Genomic DNA, 16,819 nt, shown 5'->3' with positions numbered 1-16,819 from the left:
TCGTGCCTGACGCCAATCAACTGGTTGCCCGTCAGTGTCCAGCCACGAGGCAGAGGAGAGGGGCATGCTCTGTGGTGCTACGTTGTATTTCGGTTGCTCACCTCCTCCCCTCTCCCCCTCTCTACCGCTCTTCGTCACTCGCATTTTGCGTTTCCGTTGCATTTTTTCAATGTGCCTTCAGTCGTCAGTCGACGTCCGTCGATGCGTCTGCGGCGTCTGTTGTTGTTGCAGATTTATATGCGGTTGAATGAACACGCCTCCCAGGCACAACAACAACAACAACAACAACAAATGTTCATTATCATCATGCTGTACAATAACAATAACAATATACGCAGCAGCAGTCACTCACGTTTTTTACTCGTTTTTTACTCGTTTCGCTCGCTTTTTTTTTGGTTGGAGGGAGTGATGGGGAAATAAACAAAATTTTAACAAACTTTAGCGAGGCGCACAACGACAGCAGCCACAACAAGAACAACAACAAACAATTCACAAAGTGTGCAGAAAAATTTCGCATAATTATTTTTCATGTTCCGCGGTTCATCTGGCTTTCCCCCTTCACTCCCCTCTTCCTCTTGGCGCTCCCTCGATAGTAAGTAAAAAAATTTGTTAAAGTGTCAACATTGACAGCGATTTAAGTCATTTTACTGTCATCATTAAGTGTCGGGGCGGGGCATTTACTTGTTATATATGTTGTAGTTGTTGTTGTTGCTGCTTTTGCTGTTGTTGTTGTTGTGTGGGTCGCATTGTGGTTTTTATTTAGTTGTAATTCCATTCAACTTGCGGCAACTGTCTGGCATTTTTTTATTTTGAGCCAACTGCGGTTGTCGCATCTTCATTAACTCGATGAAATGAGAGTGAAAAGAATGTCCTTGAACGCAGTATTATATTTCGCATTTTATTTTTACCTTTTGGCCCATACTAATTACAGTGAAAACTTCCACTTCCACTAAAGCTTTTTTTTATGATATTTGGTATAGTTTTCAGCGCAAACTTACCTGTCTGCAGCAGAAGATGAATGTGAAATCATGAGAATTTTGAGTGCATTATTTAGTTATCCACTACTTACTTTAGATAAAACCATATTTTTAAAATATACCAGACATATACCGCAAGAATTTTAAACAAGTAAGAAAGTTACAGTCGAGTGGGCTCGACTGTGAGATACCCGCTACCCATTTTTAATAAAGGCAAAATATTGCGGTTTGATTTTCAAAATATACCGAAAATACTAAAAAATACTGAAAATGGTATGTTTGGTATATCGATATAGTACACCATTCAAAATATGCCATAGACGGCATAATATACCAGATTGTCGGCCAAAGCAACTAAGAGCCCTAGTAAGTAGGCGTTTTTGCCCATACAAAAGTATTTCTTTAATAACTTCCACAATTTTTTGATCGCAACCAAATTTTCAGGAATCATAACTACTATAGTAATTATTGTATATACCAAAATTCGCAACTCTAGCTTTAAAATTACGCTTATAATTCGATTTTTTTGATTTGTGGGGCGGAAGTGGGCGTGGCAAAAATTTTAAACAAACTTGATCTGCGTGCAAACATAATAAATGCTGTCGAAAAAAAATTATAGCTCTATCTCTTACAGTCTCTAATATCCAGTGTTTCATACGAACAGACGGACAGACTGACAGACGGACAGACGGACATGGCTAGATCGTCTTGGCTGTTGACTTTAATCAAGAATATATATACTTTATAGGCTCGGAGATGCCTTCTATTATTATTATTACATACTTTGTGTAAAAGCTTATTAGACTTAAAATCATTATAATAACTCCCTTAATTTCACCAAATAGTTATTTCTTACACAATTTGAAAATCAAGCCAGCATATTCTTATATAATTTCCCCAATGAAATAGTATACTACTTACAGAACCACCCATATCAAAATTCGAGTTATTTTTAAAGTCTTGGCATAACTTTCAATAAGTCTTTTCCTGAGTTTCCCTTTCGAAGCGCGCCAAAGCGTGCTGCAAACATTTTCGCTCCGTTGGCAAAGAACAAAAAGCCGCCGACATAAAAATGGAAAAATAATAAAAAAAGAGAAGAAAATCAACTGCAGGCAGCGAAATCAATTAAAAACTTTGCTGCCAACATATTCCCCCAGCTAGGGTTTTGACGGGATTAAGGATTAAGCGTCTAAATTACGAGCAACGAGCAACAAATAGTCGAAAAAGGGGTCGACAAATTGGCAATATGCGGATATGGAAATGATAACGGAAATAGATGTGGATGAGCATTAATTAAAATTCAATGCTGCTTTTAAAGTCAACCCCGGGCATGTTTTTTTTCTTTTTTATGCTTAAGCAACTCAAAAGAAAAATCGTTCAAGTCAAATTCAAATGTCTTTCTGGGCAAATATATATATATAAAAAAAAGACAGACAATAACAAAATTTAACAGTGCTAGGCTTAAGGCCACGCCCCCTCGTTCGACAAAAGTTTTACGCCCTGTAAAGAAAAAACCTAAACCTGAAAAGAAAATTGTAAACGCGTCGCATTTTCTCTGTATTTTTGCTTGTTTTCATTTTCAATTCGTGGCTGAAAAACTTTTTTTTTTTTTGGCACAGACATTAATCTTGAGAAAGAAAATTTGCATGAAATTAAAAAGTGAAAATATTTTAGCTACAACAAAGCGGCAGACTTGAAAATGCGAGAACGTGCAACATTCTGGAAAACGGAAAAGTGAAATTTGCAAGCACTTAACAGAGGCATCGACTTTGCCCCTTAGTCAGCATATTGCCCCCTAGCCCCCATCCCAGAGTTCTAACACCGCTAAGAGGGTGTATTTGTAGTGCTCTTAAGGATTCAGGATTTCAAAATTAAATTCTGTGTAAAAAACGACTTTAAAATAGCACGAATAAAGCAAGTTAGACAATGTTTTGTACTTTCAAGTTTATTTATTATTCTTTTCATTTATAGCTCCTATGAAGAGTCGATATTGAATAGAATAATAACTATTACCTAATAATAATAATAACTAACTTAATTTTATTAATATTAAAGTTATGTAAAATAAGAAAGAAAGCTACAGTTGAGTATGGTAGATTGTGAGATATCCGCTACCCATTTTTGAATAAAAGCAAAATATACCAAAAATACTACAAAAATACTAAAAATATACCAAATAGTATATTTGGTATGTCGATCGTAGTATCGCATTCAAAGTATACCATAGACGGCACAATATTCCAAATTGTCAGCCAAAACAACTAAGACTCCTAGTAAGTAGGCGGGAGCGAGAGTGGGCGTGGCAAAAATTTGAAGCAAACTTGATCTGCGTGCAAACGTAACAAATGCTGTCGAAAAAAATTATATCTCTATCTCTTATAGTCTCTGAAATCTAGGTGTTCATACGGACAGACGGACAGACAGACAGACGGAGATGGCTAGCGGGTATAATAACTAAGAAAGCTACAGTTGAGGATGCTAGATTATTAGATACCCACTACCCATTTGCTATAAAACCAGATTCCAAAAATATACCTAAAGTAAAGTACTAAAATATACTGAAGCATATAGTACTTGGAATGTCGATATTGTACTCAATAAAATATTATACATTTAATAAATTTAGAAATGATAATTTTTAAGGGGATTTTAACAATTTTTTAATCTTGATATAAGATTTTGCCTTCTTGGTGCAATTTTGACATTTTTCCATTCTTAAATTTCAAGATTGGGCAATCTAGATTATTTGTAGATTTTCGATCTTGATTTAAGAATAAACCTTCTTTTTTATTTTTTTGACATCAAACAATCTTGATTAAAAATTTTCTTCTTGATCTTTACACTTTTTTTCTTTATGTGTATTTTTTTGTGTTCTACTTTTTAGCTACAAAATTATTCACAAAAACTACTTAAAATACAAATTTTATTTATTAAGATGTTTATTTAAAAATTAGATAGAAGCGATTACAAATTTAATTCTCTACTTATTATTTTTCCAAGCAATAATTATTTAAGTTGCAAATCAATACAATAATAAGCATTTAATTAAGTCACTTTCACCAGCTTTAAGTCGATTATCTCACCGGAAGCTCTAACTGAATTGTGCCGTAATTTTATTAAAGCAAAAAGGAAAAAATCGTTGTTTAATTGGAGCCAGGCGGAAGAATTTCTGGACGGAATCTTGTCCGTTGGCATGCAAAAGCAACACTTTAAATATTTAATTACGTAATGCCCGTAATTCTCTGTCAGCCCCTTTGCCACTTTTTCGGCGGCACAGCAGCAAATTGTTGTAAAGCCTCCCACTTCACCTCTTCCCTTTCACCTCTTCAATGCTTTAAAGGGAGAGAAAGCGAGAAAGAAGCAGAACCAGAGCTTTGATATTCTTTTGTTGCCACGACGCCAGAGAGAGAGAAGAGAAGAGAGAAAAACCGCATCAGCTTCGAGTTATGCCTCAAGTGTTTGTGGCATCCACACAAAAATAAAAAATAAATGAAATAAAGCAACAGCAGCTGCCCCAAAACGCTGCAGTTGGTGGCACAATGGACGCATTTGCATTTGACGCAATTCGGCGTTGAATCCACGCCCATATACGCCGCTCCCCAAGCCCCCTCAGGTGCCAGCCCTTAGTCCTTAGTCCTTGTAGTCCGTGGGCAACTTATTACTTTAGTCGGCTTTCAGGCGCAAGAATTTCATTCATTCATTTGCACATTCACTCCTCGCTTTGGCTGCCATTTGCGTTAAAATGTGATTTTTCACTTGACTTTTTAATTATGCGGCAATGCCAGAGAACAACCAAGCAGCAACCAAGCAACAACAACAACAAAGAGCGGGGCAACATAAACAAAATACACCTACTTAAGCCTTTTGCCTCCTTGTCCTTTTTTTGTGTGTGGAAACGTGCCTTGGAATGAGCCCGCAGCTAACCAAAAAGTTAAGCAGTAAATCTAAAAACCATAGTCGGAGAGACAAATGAGAGAGAGAGAGAGAGAGAGAAAGGGTGAAAGGGTGAAAGTCTAAGGTAAGGATAACAAAATGTATTGTTACCGACAATGGTTCGGGTTAGATTTTTGTTGATTTTTGCTGAGCTGGCAAATTGCGGCGATTGAGCTGATAAATTTCTGTGCACTCGAGTGAAACTCACGGACAGCACTTGATTAAGATTCCGTCTGGGCTAAGAAATAAAACGAAAACAACAGCCAAAATATTAATATACCAAATTAAAGCAATTAAAGTGCAGTTACAAAAACAAATTTGAGGATGCCAAACAGCTTCCTAAAATATTATTTTTTTGGCTACTGAATTTTGAATTTCCTTTTTGAAATACTTATTTTGATATTCAAGAATAATTTCAAGAATATTGTTTGCTATTATTAAATATGGAATCGCAAAATATAATACTCAATTTATTAAAATACTTTATTTTAATTTTTGTACAGATATTTAGTAAAGTAAAATAGAGCACTTTAGTGAATCTCTGTTTCAAATGAATGTATTTGGAGATACAAAAGAACAAAATATAGATTATCTAAACATTATCTTTACATTATCTTTATTTAAAATGCCGACATTATTTTGAAAAATGTAATACTCAATTGTACCTTCACAACTTTATATCTCTAAATCGCTTATATCGAATTACTTTTGAACTACTTCCACGGTTTGCCATTGTTGAATGTTTTGAATTAATGTACAGATTTATTTGATGATTTAAAATAGTTTGCAAAATATTGTTGAAAATATAATACAAAGTACTTACTTTATTAAATTTTCGCATTTGAATTTTTCAAATCTTTGTCACTTTATTAAATTACGTTGCTGTTCAAGAATTATTTTCACGATTTGCCATTATTGAGTGTTTTGAATTAATGCTTGAGGAGATTTGCAAATGGTCCAGCGCGAATGTTTTAAAATTGTTTCAACGCTGTTTCGGCGTGGAACATAAAACAGAAAGTCACAAATACACAGACTACTTAGATTTGTTCATTCGTGTTGAATTTGCATACAAATGAGTGCATTGCGTAGCCAGCCTCCCTTTCTCCCTCTCTCTCTCTCTCTCTTTTCCATCGCAGCTCTCCCTTTCTCTTTCATATTCGTACAAAAAAAAAGCAAAAAGTTTTTGGTTTGCGTTCGTCCCTCATTTGTAGTAACCGTTCCAACGCCACGCCTTGTTGGTGCCGTTATGCAAATGACTTAATTTAAAACATCAAATTTTGCACTTTACTCTCTGCTGGCCTCTTCTCTTCTCTCTCCTCTTCTCTATCAGTCAATTCGCTGGTTGCCAAAAGGACGACAACGAAGATGACGACAGCGAGAGCGAAGAGCGACGACAACGGAGCCATTGGAAACATTTGAAATCATTATTATACCACTCACACACATACAGAGACACACACACACATAGATGGGCAGACAGACAAACTGAAAGGCGGTCGAGAGCATTCACATTATCATTATTATCATGAGCGGAGGGGAAACTCCTCTTCATCTTCTTCGCTGTCTTCATCGTCGTCGTCGGCGTCATCATCATTATCATCATAATCATTATCGTTGTCTTCATTTTTATGAAGTGTCATTTTTGTATAACATTTGCGCCTATAAAGCAGAAGTCTAAGCCCAAAAGGCGCACAACCCCTTTGCGACAGACAGACAGACAAACAGTCATTCAGTCAGTCAGTCAGTCATTCAGACATTCAGCTATTCACTTGAGTTAGGGAACGTGCTTTTTGAGCTTAGCCAGCTCTGCTTGAGTTTTGCGCAAAGGGTAACAGAAAAGTTTATATGAACATCTTCAATATTCTCATAATAATTAATAGCTATTAATTATGAAAATTACATTTTAAAATTATGGAATTGAATCTCTGAAAATGTATTGATCCAAACATAAATTTTTGAAATATAAATTGCTATCAGACATAAGTGGAGCCCGAGAAGCAAATTCTCTACTAAAAAATAAAGTTAAATTCTTAATTTAATTTTTAAGTTAAGTAAGGAATAACTTTAAGTCGTGCTTCTTTTTTTATCAGGCGTCCACAATCATTTTTTCCAACTTCTCTTTGCTGTTCTCGCTTCTCTCTCATTTCCTCTGCTTTGCAATTTGTGCGCCCCTTTTCATTTGTTTTCCAGCTGTGGTTCTTGGCTGTTGTTCCTTGAATTTTTCATGACGTGCAACTTGAGCAGAAAATTCTGGGAGCCTATTGTTGCTGTTGTTGGGAATGCGGGCGAAAGTTGAGGGATATTTGTGTGGGGCTGATGAGTCGTATACTTAATAACAGTTTAATTAAATGAAATTATATTTTAATTGCATTCGCAAGGCAAGCACATACAACGACTCAACAGCAAAGCATCTTCCTTAGGAGGTGTCAACCTTGAGTACTTATATTCGCAACTGCTCGCCATTTTACCACTTGTCACAACATTTGGCGGCAACAAAAGCAATCATAAACATCAACATCATCATCATCATAATCAACAACAATAACAACAACAACACTCTCACACACTCTCAATGTTTATTTGGTATATTAGAAATTCCACCCACTACGTTGCGCATACGCCCCGTTTGACCGGCAAGCGACCCACAAGCCATTCAACGTTTTTCTCACTCGCTCGCTCGCTTTTCCCATTGTCCATCGAAGCAAACAGTTGCCGTTTATTGAGCCGTCCATCCCAGCTGTCCCGTTGGTCCGTTGGTCAGTCTCAGTCTTCAGTCAGCTTTAGACATTTTTATGGTTTCATTGACATTTTTGCCTGTGGCCACAGCCCACAACGCCCACCACCCGAATGTCTGCGAAATTGATAGTCTTGATAAAATATTCAATAATAAATTATAGATGTGCGTCTACCAGATATACTACTATATGTATATGTACGTATATGTGTATAGTAAATCACGTATTAACCATATTTGTTGTACTTAAGTCGCTTTCTTGGCAGTCACTTCAATTGCTCGACTCACTGACGAGTTGAGTTTTGGTGTCACAATTTGTTATCTTAATGATTAAAATATAGGTAAACGAGTTCCATTTGCAAATTCCTTATTCAAAAAGTGAGTTAACTGGTTTGAAAATTCTCGGAACATTGTTACACAACAAAATTTCAGAAGTTACTTAATTGAAACAATTAAGCATTTAACTAATCATAGTAAGAAATATAGTACATAGCAAAAACGTAAAAAGTTTAGGAATTTATTTTTGAATCAAAGCTTTTAAGCAGGATAAGAATTGTGAAATAATTTTATATTCTTAAAATTAATGAAAATATTTTAACTTAAGATTTATATTCTGATTCTTAGAACGTAATGTGTGCTTATTATTTATTCTTTATTATTATAATTGTAATGTAATTAAATTATGATATATTATATTATATCTATAAGACGATTTTGTTAGATATCTATCTATCTATCTAAGCTACCTTCTTACTAATCTTCAGCCATATCGGTTTTTGAGTTATAAACAGTGTAACTAATACAACATTCTTTTATATATATGAATATAGATATTATATTCTATTATGTTGTGTTATATCATACTATATTATATTATATTATAATACATTATATTATATTATGTTATATCATATTACATTATATTATATTATAATATATTATATTATTATTATGATACACATCTAGGAACCATTAGCAATTTGTATACATTTTAATTCGAGTTTTCTCGTTTCATATTTTGCGACTTTTTCGCCAAGCAACGAACCACTGTGCAGCTTGACGCATTTACTTGACTTGCCAATTTCTTTTACATAAATAAAATACGCTTGGAGTGCAACTGGCAAAGCGTGCGCTCGGCTCATGCAAATTAATCATATTGATTAACCAATTAATTGCCGAAACATGTTTCGCTTTGCGCTCAGATTTTCAATCAGAAATTAAAGCGAAATAAATAAATGAAAACCGAATCGGGGTCTCTCCTCCAAAGCCTCCAAACTGGAAATGACTTATGTGAGTTTGGCCGGCAACTGTTTGGGGCAAGCTTAGGAGCTCGAACGTGGAGGGGAGTGAAGGGGAAGAACCGATTTCTGCTCGACCGTGTGGCTTGTGGCTGTCAATATCACACGATGCGGAGTCCGTCCGGCTTCTCTCTCTCTCTCTCTCTCTCTCTCTCTCTCTCTCTCTCTCTCTCTCTCTCTCTCTCTGTCTATCTGATTATCGACAAACGATAATGAACTTGGAAGTCAACTGGCTGGCTTCGATGTTGTTCGATTGGCGGTTTTGGCGCGTTTTTGTGCAATGAAATGTAAAATGTGGCTCAAATTGACATTTAATTGGCTTAGAAGAGCAACTTGGTCGGGTTTGGGTCGAGCGTAAAAGAGAGTTTAGAAACTCGGCCGTAAGCTGATATAGTTTGGCTAACAGAGCAGCGGCGACTCTGTGCTTAATGATGATATATTTTATGGCTAGTCATTAGCCCAGTCAGTTAGGGCTTAAACCTTTGAGTAGGGTCAAGGTGACTGGCCAACTTTGTGTGCTGCCGGCCCAAAGGGTCTTCGAAGCAGACAGAGTTGAACAGACTGAGAGAGAGAGGGCAAAATAAGTAACAACAATCAATCAGTTGTTACTGAAATAACTTTGTTATTCTGACACCATATGAGACTGAGCGAATGTTTATTTCGGACTCCTGGGATACAAGACTATAATATTTATGAGCGAGTATTTCTCAAGCAACCCTCGCTTGCCACAGTTTGCGGCAGCTTTGAGCCTAATCCTGTTACCTTTTAATAATAATTTCAATTTCGGTTCTTTATTTGCGACCCCTGCAATTAAAGCGCAATAATTATGATGTTTGGCCGAACGACATCGAAACGTTATTCCAATTAACTTCCGAAATTAAAGTTCAACCCGAACCAGAAACTGCCAGACAATCAACGTTCAGATTATATAATCCATAACACAGCTGATTTGCCTGTTGTGTTCCGCACATCATCAATTTATGTACGAGCATAGCTCTCCTTTCTACGAACCTCTGTGGTCCCCTCCTCCTCATACTCCTTCCCTCTGTCTATCTGTCTGTGTGTGTGCTTGGCCTGTCTGCCCTCATCATTGGTATTGTTATGCGCCAATGCCCAAATCTCTGGTCGGCTGACTGGACGCCGTGCTCAGACCCTAATCGCATTTCAATCATCAATGAGCGTATCGTGGCAGGCAAAAGACACACACAGTCAGAGAGAGAGAGAGAGAGAGACAGAGAGGAGGACCTCAGGGAAATCCTGCAGCGAACGTCACTTGCAGAAGCCGGACTCGTCTCGCTTTTCGCTGACAATATGGCAAGAGCACTCGGATTACCTATTCACCAAAAAGATTCCTATCTGTGTTCGTATTCGTATTCGTATTTGTTATTCACATTCAGTTCATTTTCATTTGATATGCAACAAGAAACATTCTTTTCTCGTTTAGTTTTCGTTCTTCTTGCGACCCCGTAAAAAAATAAAAGATGTGCAGGAAAATTTAGCTTGGCATTTTCTTTAATGATTACATGCAGTTTTCCTGCCGCTTTTTTCCTCACTTCTATTTGCACAAGTCAAAGCAGGGCAATGACAAGTCCGAGTTGTAGAATGGAATGAAAAACTGTGTCCATGTCTTGGCTCAGCAGACTCTTTCTCTCTCTCTCTCTCTCTCTCTCTCTCTCTCTCTCTCTCTTTCTCTTTCGCTCTTTCCTTCCTTGCTTTATCTACTTTTCTATCTCTTTCGGGTTTGCTGTTTGCCAAGGACATAATGAACAGAACTTCCGGTACTTCCGCGCAACAAGAAAAACATATCGAAATGTACACGAGTATTGTGCAAATGACTCCTTTGAAGTCAAAATGTTGATGAGACAGCATTTGTTGTGCAGGCAGCATGAAAAAGGATGTACACTCCAGAGGGTGAATACTTTCGCAGAGCACTGTGTAGAAAATGCCCCAAAATGAATACTATGTCCACTGGGCATTTTTGTGGCTGTCATTGCGAAGGATTCCTATTCTTCTTCTTCTTTCTTTCTCAACTTGCAATTGAGATCTAAGCTGGATTTAAATGCTGCGGTTAAATGCAGACTCATATTAAAGACTCAATTACGAGTACTTGCCACAAGACTCTTTTCAAAGTTTAAGTAACATTATTACTTTAAAGGCATCTGCTATTCAAACAGGAAATTATTTTATTTATTGTTTCCTAGATCAAGCTAAAGTCATAAACAATTGCATTTTGAACTAAATATAACCATTTTATTTGTAATACATAATTTATTGTGTTTGCTTTATTTTCACATTGTGAACCTTTAATAAATAAATTTCAATTCAATTCGCTCTTTGAATAGAATCTTATTTTTCTGGTCAATTAGAATAGTATTTAATTTACTTACTATTAAGTTGAAATATATGATAATTGAAAATATATATATCTATTATACGGGTTTTTATTATAAATATTTACTACACAATATAAGTATAATGAAATCCATATATTATTATAAAATAATAATTACAATGTTTTGTGGAATTTGTCACTCCAATAATTAAATAAGGTATTTCCATTTTTATATAAAATGCATTATAAGCCGAAACCATTTCAAAAATCAACTCAATTCAAAAAACAACTAATGCAGCTTATTTGAATATAACTAACTGATTATATTTGAAGGCAAAGTAAATTAATATGTTCAGTATATTATTGTACTATCGCTATCAGTGAATAACGGCAAAATCATAATTATAATGCTTTCCTAAATTGATCAGTCTAATGATGTGTAGAAACTATATTTCTTTGTTATTTTATCTATACCAACTTTATAAATAAAACAGAAATGCTGAAAATGTAAAAAGCATGTTTCTTAATAAAGCCAACTAAATACATATATTATCGAGGTAATATAGTGACTTTATAAATACAGTATATTATTATACTATCCACGAAGTTATCATACTAATTAGCAATATAAATTCTGTTTTATCTTGAAATACATGAAAATATTTAAATTTTTTATATATTAAAATCTATGCATTTACATATGGTCACTTCCAGAAAAATGTTCAGTGCGACCAAAATAATAAATTGCATTTATTTTCTATCATTTACATTAACAATCCAGAGTAGAAAAAAATAATTGGTATTAGAAACAACGCAGAGCAGAGTTTCTAGTTTGATTTAAACTTTTTCTAGCTTATTTATGATTACATTTACACAATTTAGTTTTGGTAGATTTACATCGATTGATGTCTAATCTTTTTGTTAATTCTTTGCCCACAAATAGTGAGGAATATATGAAGAATATTCACACATCATTTACAATGAATATTTTGATGACAAAAATGTCATGATCGCGAAGTCACGTAATCAAATATATTTAATATCGCAATACAGTGCTTGAAAGCTAGACATAAAAGCTATTCTTTGTTTAAATAATAAATATTTCTTTTAAATTTAATTAAATACGTACAAAATCTTTTTGGAAAATGTATAATTTTGACATAATGTAAAGAAACAACCTTATTGTAAGTTTGCATTTGAAGTGTTTATAAATGTGTTTAACAAATACAATATTGAATAAGGTTTTATATTTAAGTTGTTGCATTAAATTATTTGGCTTACCAATATTTAAATTTCGTAGTCATTAAACTCTCACAGTGCGTTTATCATAAAAAACAACTCTTAGCTTCAAGTTACGTTCACAAAAGCTTCGCACACTCGACTTTTTATGAAAATTGTCATATTTCACACCGCAGAGCAGAACAGAGCGAAGCAACGGTAAATGCAAGATAAAAGAGCAAATATCTCATCAGGAGCAGCTGAGCGAAAACTAATTATCACCCCGTTAAACTCTTGGCTATCAATTTCAATAATTAGAAATTTTCCAGAGCTGTGGCAGAGAAACAACAACAAGAACAACAACAGCAACAGGAAAGCAGCTTGAAACTTTAGCCGTGGGGCAGCCAAAAAGAGCAAAAGCAACAGCAGTTTTAATGATGGAAAAGCTTAATAGTTGCCATTAAGAAAAACGCGTGCAGGACTGAGTAAAGTAAATCAAAAATAATAATAAATAACAACAACAACAACAACGAAAAAAAGGGAGAGAACCTAATCCACAAGCTATTAAATTCTTTTTTCGCAGAATGAAATTTCAAACTAAAAGCATTTTGCGCCTTGAAGCAACAAAAAGCGATGGAAAGCGGGGGCGGAGGCGGGGGCGGTGGCGGAGGAGGGGGTTTAATGCATACATATAGAAAGCAGTTAGTTGGGAGACGGAAGATGACGACGTCGTCTGCGTTAGCAACCAATTAGCAGCTTATTAGAATGCACACCAAAAAGTAATCCTTTGCAACAACAATTTGTAGACTTAAAATATTAAATTGCTAAAACTTAAAAACAGATTTCTCAGCACAAAAAAAAGTGAAGCAGAGCATAAAAAGCGTCGAAAACTTGCTCGACAACCCAACAGCCAAACTGCCAGTTTTGTTGGCCAACTCAGCCGGGTGGCCGCAAGGAACTTTTGGGGCAAGCAGACGGACGAGGGGAGAGGGGGAGAGAGGAGAGAGGAGGCGCAATTGCAGACGAGACGCCGAAGCTCTGAAGCTTAGCGAGTAAGTGGCCAAGGCACGAACCTGTGGCCATGTTTGGCATTAGGTTTGGGCAACTGAAACTGCCACTGCGACTGCGACTTGGACAGAGACTGAGACTGACTCTGAGATTGGGCACTGGGAACTGAGAACTGGGAACTGAGAACCTGCCCATCGTCGTCGCTTCAAGCGTAAAAAGTTATACTCAAAAATGCTGTTGAGTTGCTTTCTTGGAAATTGGTCCTGCACTCGCATTGGCATTGGCATTGGCATTGGGCAAGCCCAAAGCGGACGCATCGCAGCCAGATGGAGCGGGAAATCGAGTTGGAGATGAAGATGGAGTTGGAGCTGGAGTTGGAGGCTGCAGTAATACTCCTTCGTCTGCGTCTAATATGCACGCCCGACTTGCTAAAACAAATTATAAGCTAAAAAGACATTGCTATGATTATAACGTTGTCTGCCCCGATGTGACCAAAAGCCCCCGGGAGAAGAAGAAGATGGAAGGCAGCTTGTGGGATGTACCAGATGTTGTCTTCAGGTTGAATCGCCAAAGACAACAAGTCTGAGAAAAAGGAGTTAACCTTGCTGTTTGCTGCGAAATTAGAGTTCAAATTCGCATTAAATAAATAAACCAACACTCAAAAAGTTTACTGCAGCGTTCAAAAGAGGAATTATTTATTTTCATAATATAAAATGAATAAACTTATGTGAATAACGCTTCGTAAACATTCATTAAAGATTAAAATGAATCTGTTTCTTATTTCCCTATCTTATTCTAGTTTACCTGTTCTTAAATACTTTACACTAAGCATATCAAAAAGTATAATTTATTATTAGTAAATTATACTGATTATTGGTATATTGGCATACTATTATGTTCAAAATATACTATACAATTCAAAATATACTAAATTATAAACCAAAACAACAGAATCCCGACCCGAGCAGCATTTTTATTTAAAAAGAATGAAACTGAAAGAGTTTTGCAAACTCAGTTAAATTTTAAAAACAAATTGATATACTTTTTAATTTGCTTAAAAGAAAATTACCTAAGTGACGATCTTTTCTATTTTGTATAATACATAAAAACGATTTTAATCCACTCAATAATCAAAATCTGATTAACATTTACTAAAATGTCTGGCTTTTTGACTTGCAATCGCCATTTTTCATTTCCTGCGCTCCAAGGATCAAGAACAATGGCATTTAATGTCCTATTGATGACACTATCTATGCCTAATTTGTGCGCTTCTAATGCATTGAGGCATTTTCGACAATGCGACTTAATTACACCATATTCACACACTCTCACACACCAGCTACACACAATAATGAAAGGGATCAAAACACACACACACACACACAAGCATAACTCGGCAAATATGTGACTATATTGAATGACAGTTGTTACCGAGGGACGAGGCAAGGCAAGGCATTGGTATATTGCCCAAAAAGGAAGGATAAACCAATTAAACTGAGTCCGAAGCCGGTTCAAAAATGTCTGACTGCCTGACTGTCTGGCAATTCAAACAACAGAATTCAACTAACCAACAATGAAAACCTCAAAAATCTGATGCCAGGAGCGGAGAATGTGGTGTCATGACTACTAATGCCAGAACTAATGCCAATGCCCAGGACAGGGCAGGATAGTGGGAGATGGCGATGGAGATGGAGAGTGTCCTGTGTGTGTCCCAATGCTTGACAGTCGCTCAGCTCAGTTCAGCTCAGCTCAGTTCGGATTGTGTTCGGGGGAGTCAACGTTGCTGAATGGCATGACTGCATATTTCGACATTTATGTGGTCGTCGATGGGTGTCGTTTGTGTCGTTGATTTCTTGCTTAAGCGTTGCGCGATTCAATTTCGAATCCTGAACACATTTCCACCGAGGACAGGACTCAGGACGGGGCAGCTAACAATGTTATCTCGTAATTTTACACGTCGATGATTTCAGGCGAATGAGTTTGATTCGATTGTCTCAAGTTTTTTGCAATTGTAGCACCATCTAAAAAGGATGCGCCACTCACACCGACAACAGCAACAACAACGACAACTAAAACTGCGGTGCACGCTGGTGACGACGCCTTTGACATGCTTTTGACAGCCAAGCACCGCCCGTTGTTGCCAAAAGCGAGAGCTGGGAACAGCAGCTGGCTTCATGTTGCCGTGACTGGCAACTAGCAACTAGCAACCCCATTTCATGTTATCCCAACCCATCCGACTTCATCGTGTCGTACCATTCACTACCATTTTTGGGAACAGTCCCGGAGTCAGAATCGGAGTGAGAATCGGAATCGGTGTCGGAGATGGAGATGGAGTCGAAGTCGTGTGCTGCTGCAATAAACTGCTCGAATGCAACAGTCGAAAATACTTCCAGAGCATTAGAAAAGGGTTTCACGTTCTAGCTGCCAACTTCCCCTTTTGTCCAACACCTTCAAAAGAGTATCCAAAAAGTGGGGGAAAGATTTGGTAGCAGACACTGCGACGGCATTTGAATGACATGCAAACTTGTCGCCCCGTTGCAAAACTTTCGTTGAAAATCATTCCGTATTTTCATTCCTTTTTTCCGCATGAGTTTAGTGCCACGTCCTTGCCAGAGATGTCACAATTTCCATCTGAAAGAAATCCGAAAGAAAACGACAGAGAATATGTAATACGCTTGCAAAAAACAAGCTTTTGTTAATTTATTATTTTAAAGACGTTTGTAAAATACTGCTCAGAATTGTTGAAATGGGTTAGACTATTATTAGTCACATTTTAATATACCAAAAATCGATAAGAGAGAAAGTATTTTTCATTATTTTGAAGATTGAGTAGAATATTTCTATTAGAAATCTATATCCAAACCGAGAGACAAACGAAACACAAAATATAGAAATATAAGGTATATAAATAGGTAATATTCACATAGTCAGTTTTAAATAAAAAAGGTTTTAAGCAATTATAAATGTTTGCTTAAAATAAATCTAAAGAAATGTATGCTGAACACTTTTCAAATATTTATTTAAATACAAATTTTTGCAAAAATAAAGTTCTAAGAAAAAATTATTTTTATTATTATGTTATATATTCAGCACGAAAAAAAAATGTTAGGAAATAAACAATTTTAAAAAATGTTTTGTAGATCTAAGATATTCGCTAAAAATAAAAACACATCTAAAGATAATTATTCTTTATACACAACACCTTTCTAAAGAAATGAGCAACATTAAATTAAAAAGATAAAAATTATTAAAAGTATTGGTTAAAACTAAAAATCACTTACGCACTCCTTTAAAGAACTATATCAGTTAAACTACAATT

At 36.0% G+C, this 16,819-nt stretch overlaps 1 protein-coding gene and 1 long non-coding RNA gene across 4 annotated transcripts in view; both read left to right on the top strand.

The window, feature by feature from the left end:
• Positions 1–16,819, top strand: part of LOC117567426 (uncharacterized) — a 172,213-nt gene that overhangs the window by 89,555 nt on the left and 65,839 nt on the right. The window lies entirely within an intron of this gene.
• On the top strand, positions 12,521–13,151 carry LOC117567427 (uncharacterized). The gene is made up of 3 exons (XR_007954787.1): positions 12,521–12,711; positions 12,822–12,982; positions 13,076–13,151. It is a non-coding gene; the product is annotated as an uncharacterized LOC117567427 (long non-coding RNA).

This window comes from Drosophila albomicans, chromosome 3 (genome assembly GCF_009650485.2).
Source record: "Drosophila albomicans strain 15112-1751.03 chromosome 3, ASM965048v2, whole genome shotgun sequence".
Taxonomy (NCBI): Eukaryota; Metazoa; Arthropoda; class Insecta; order Diptera; family Drosophilidae; genus Drosophila; species Drosophila albomicans.
This window is presented reverse-complemented; position numbering and strand designations above follow the sequence as displayed.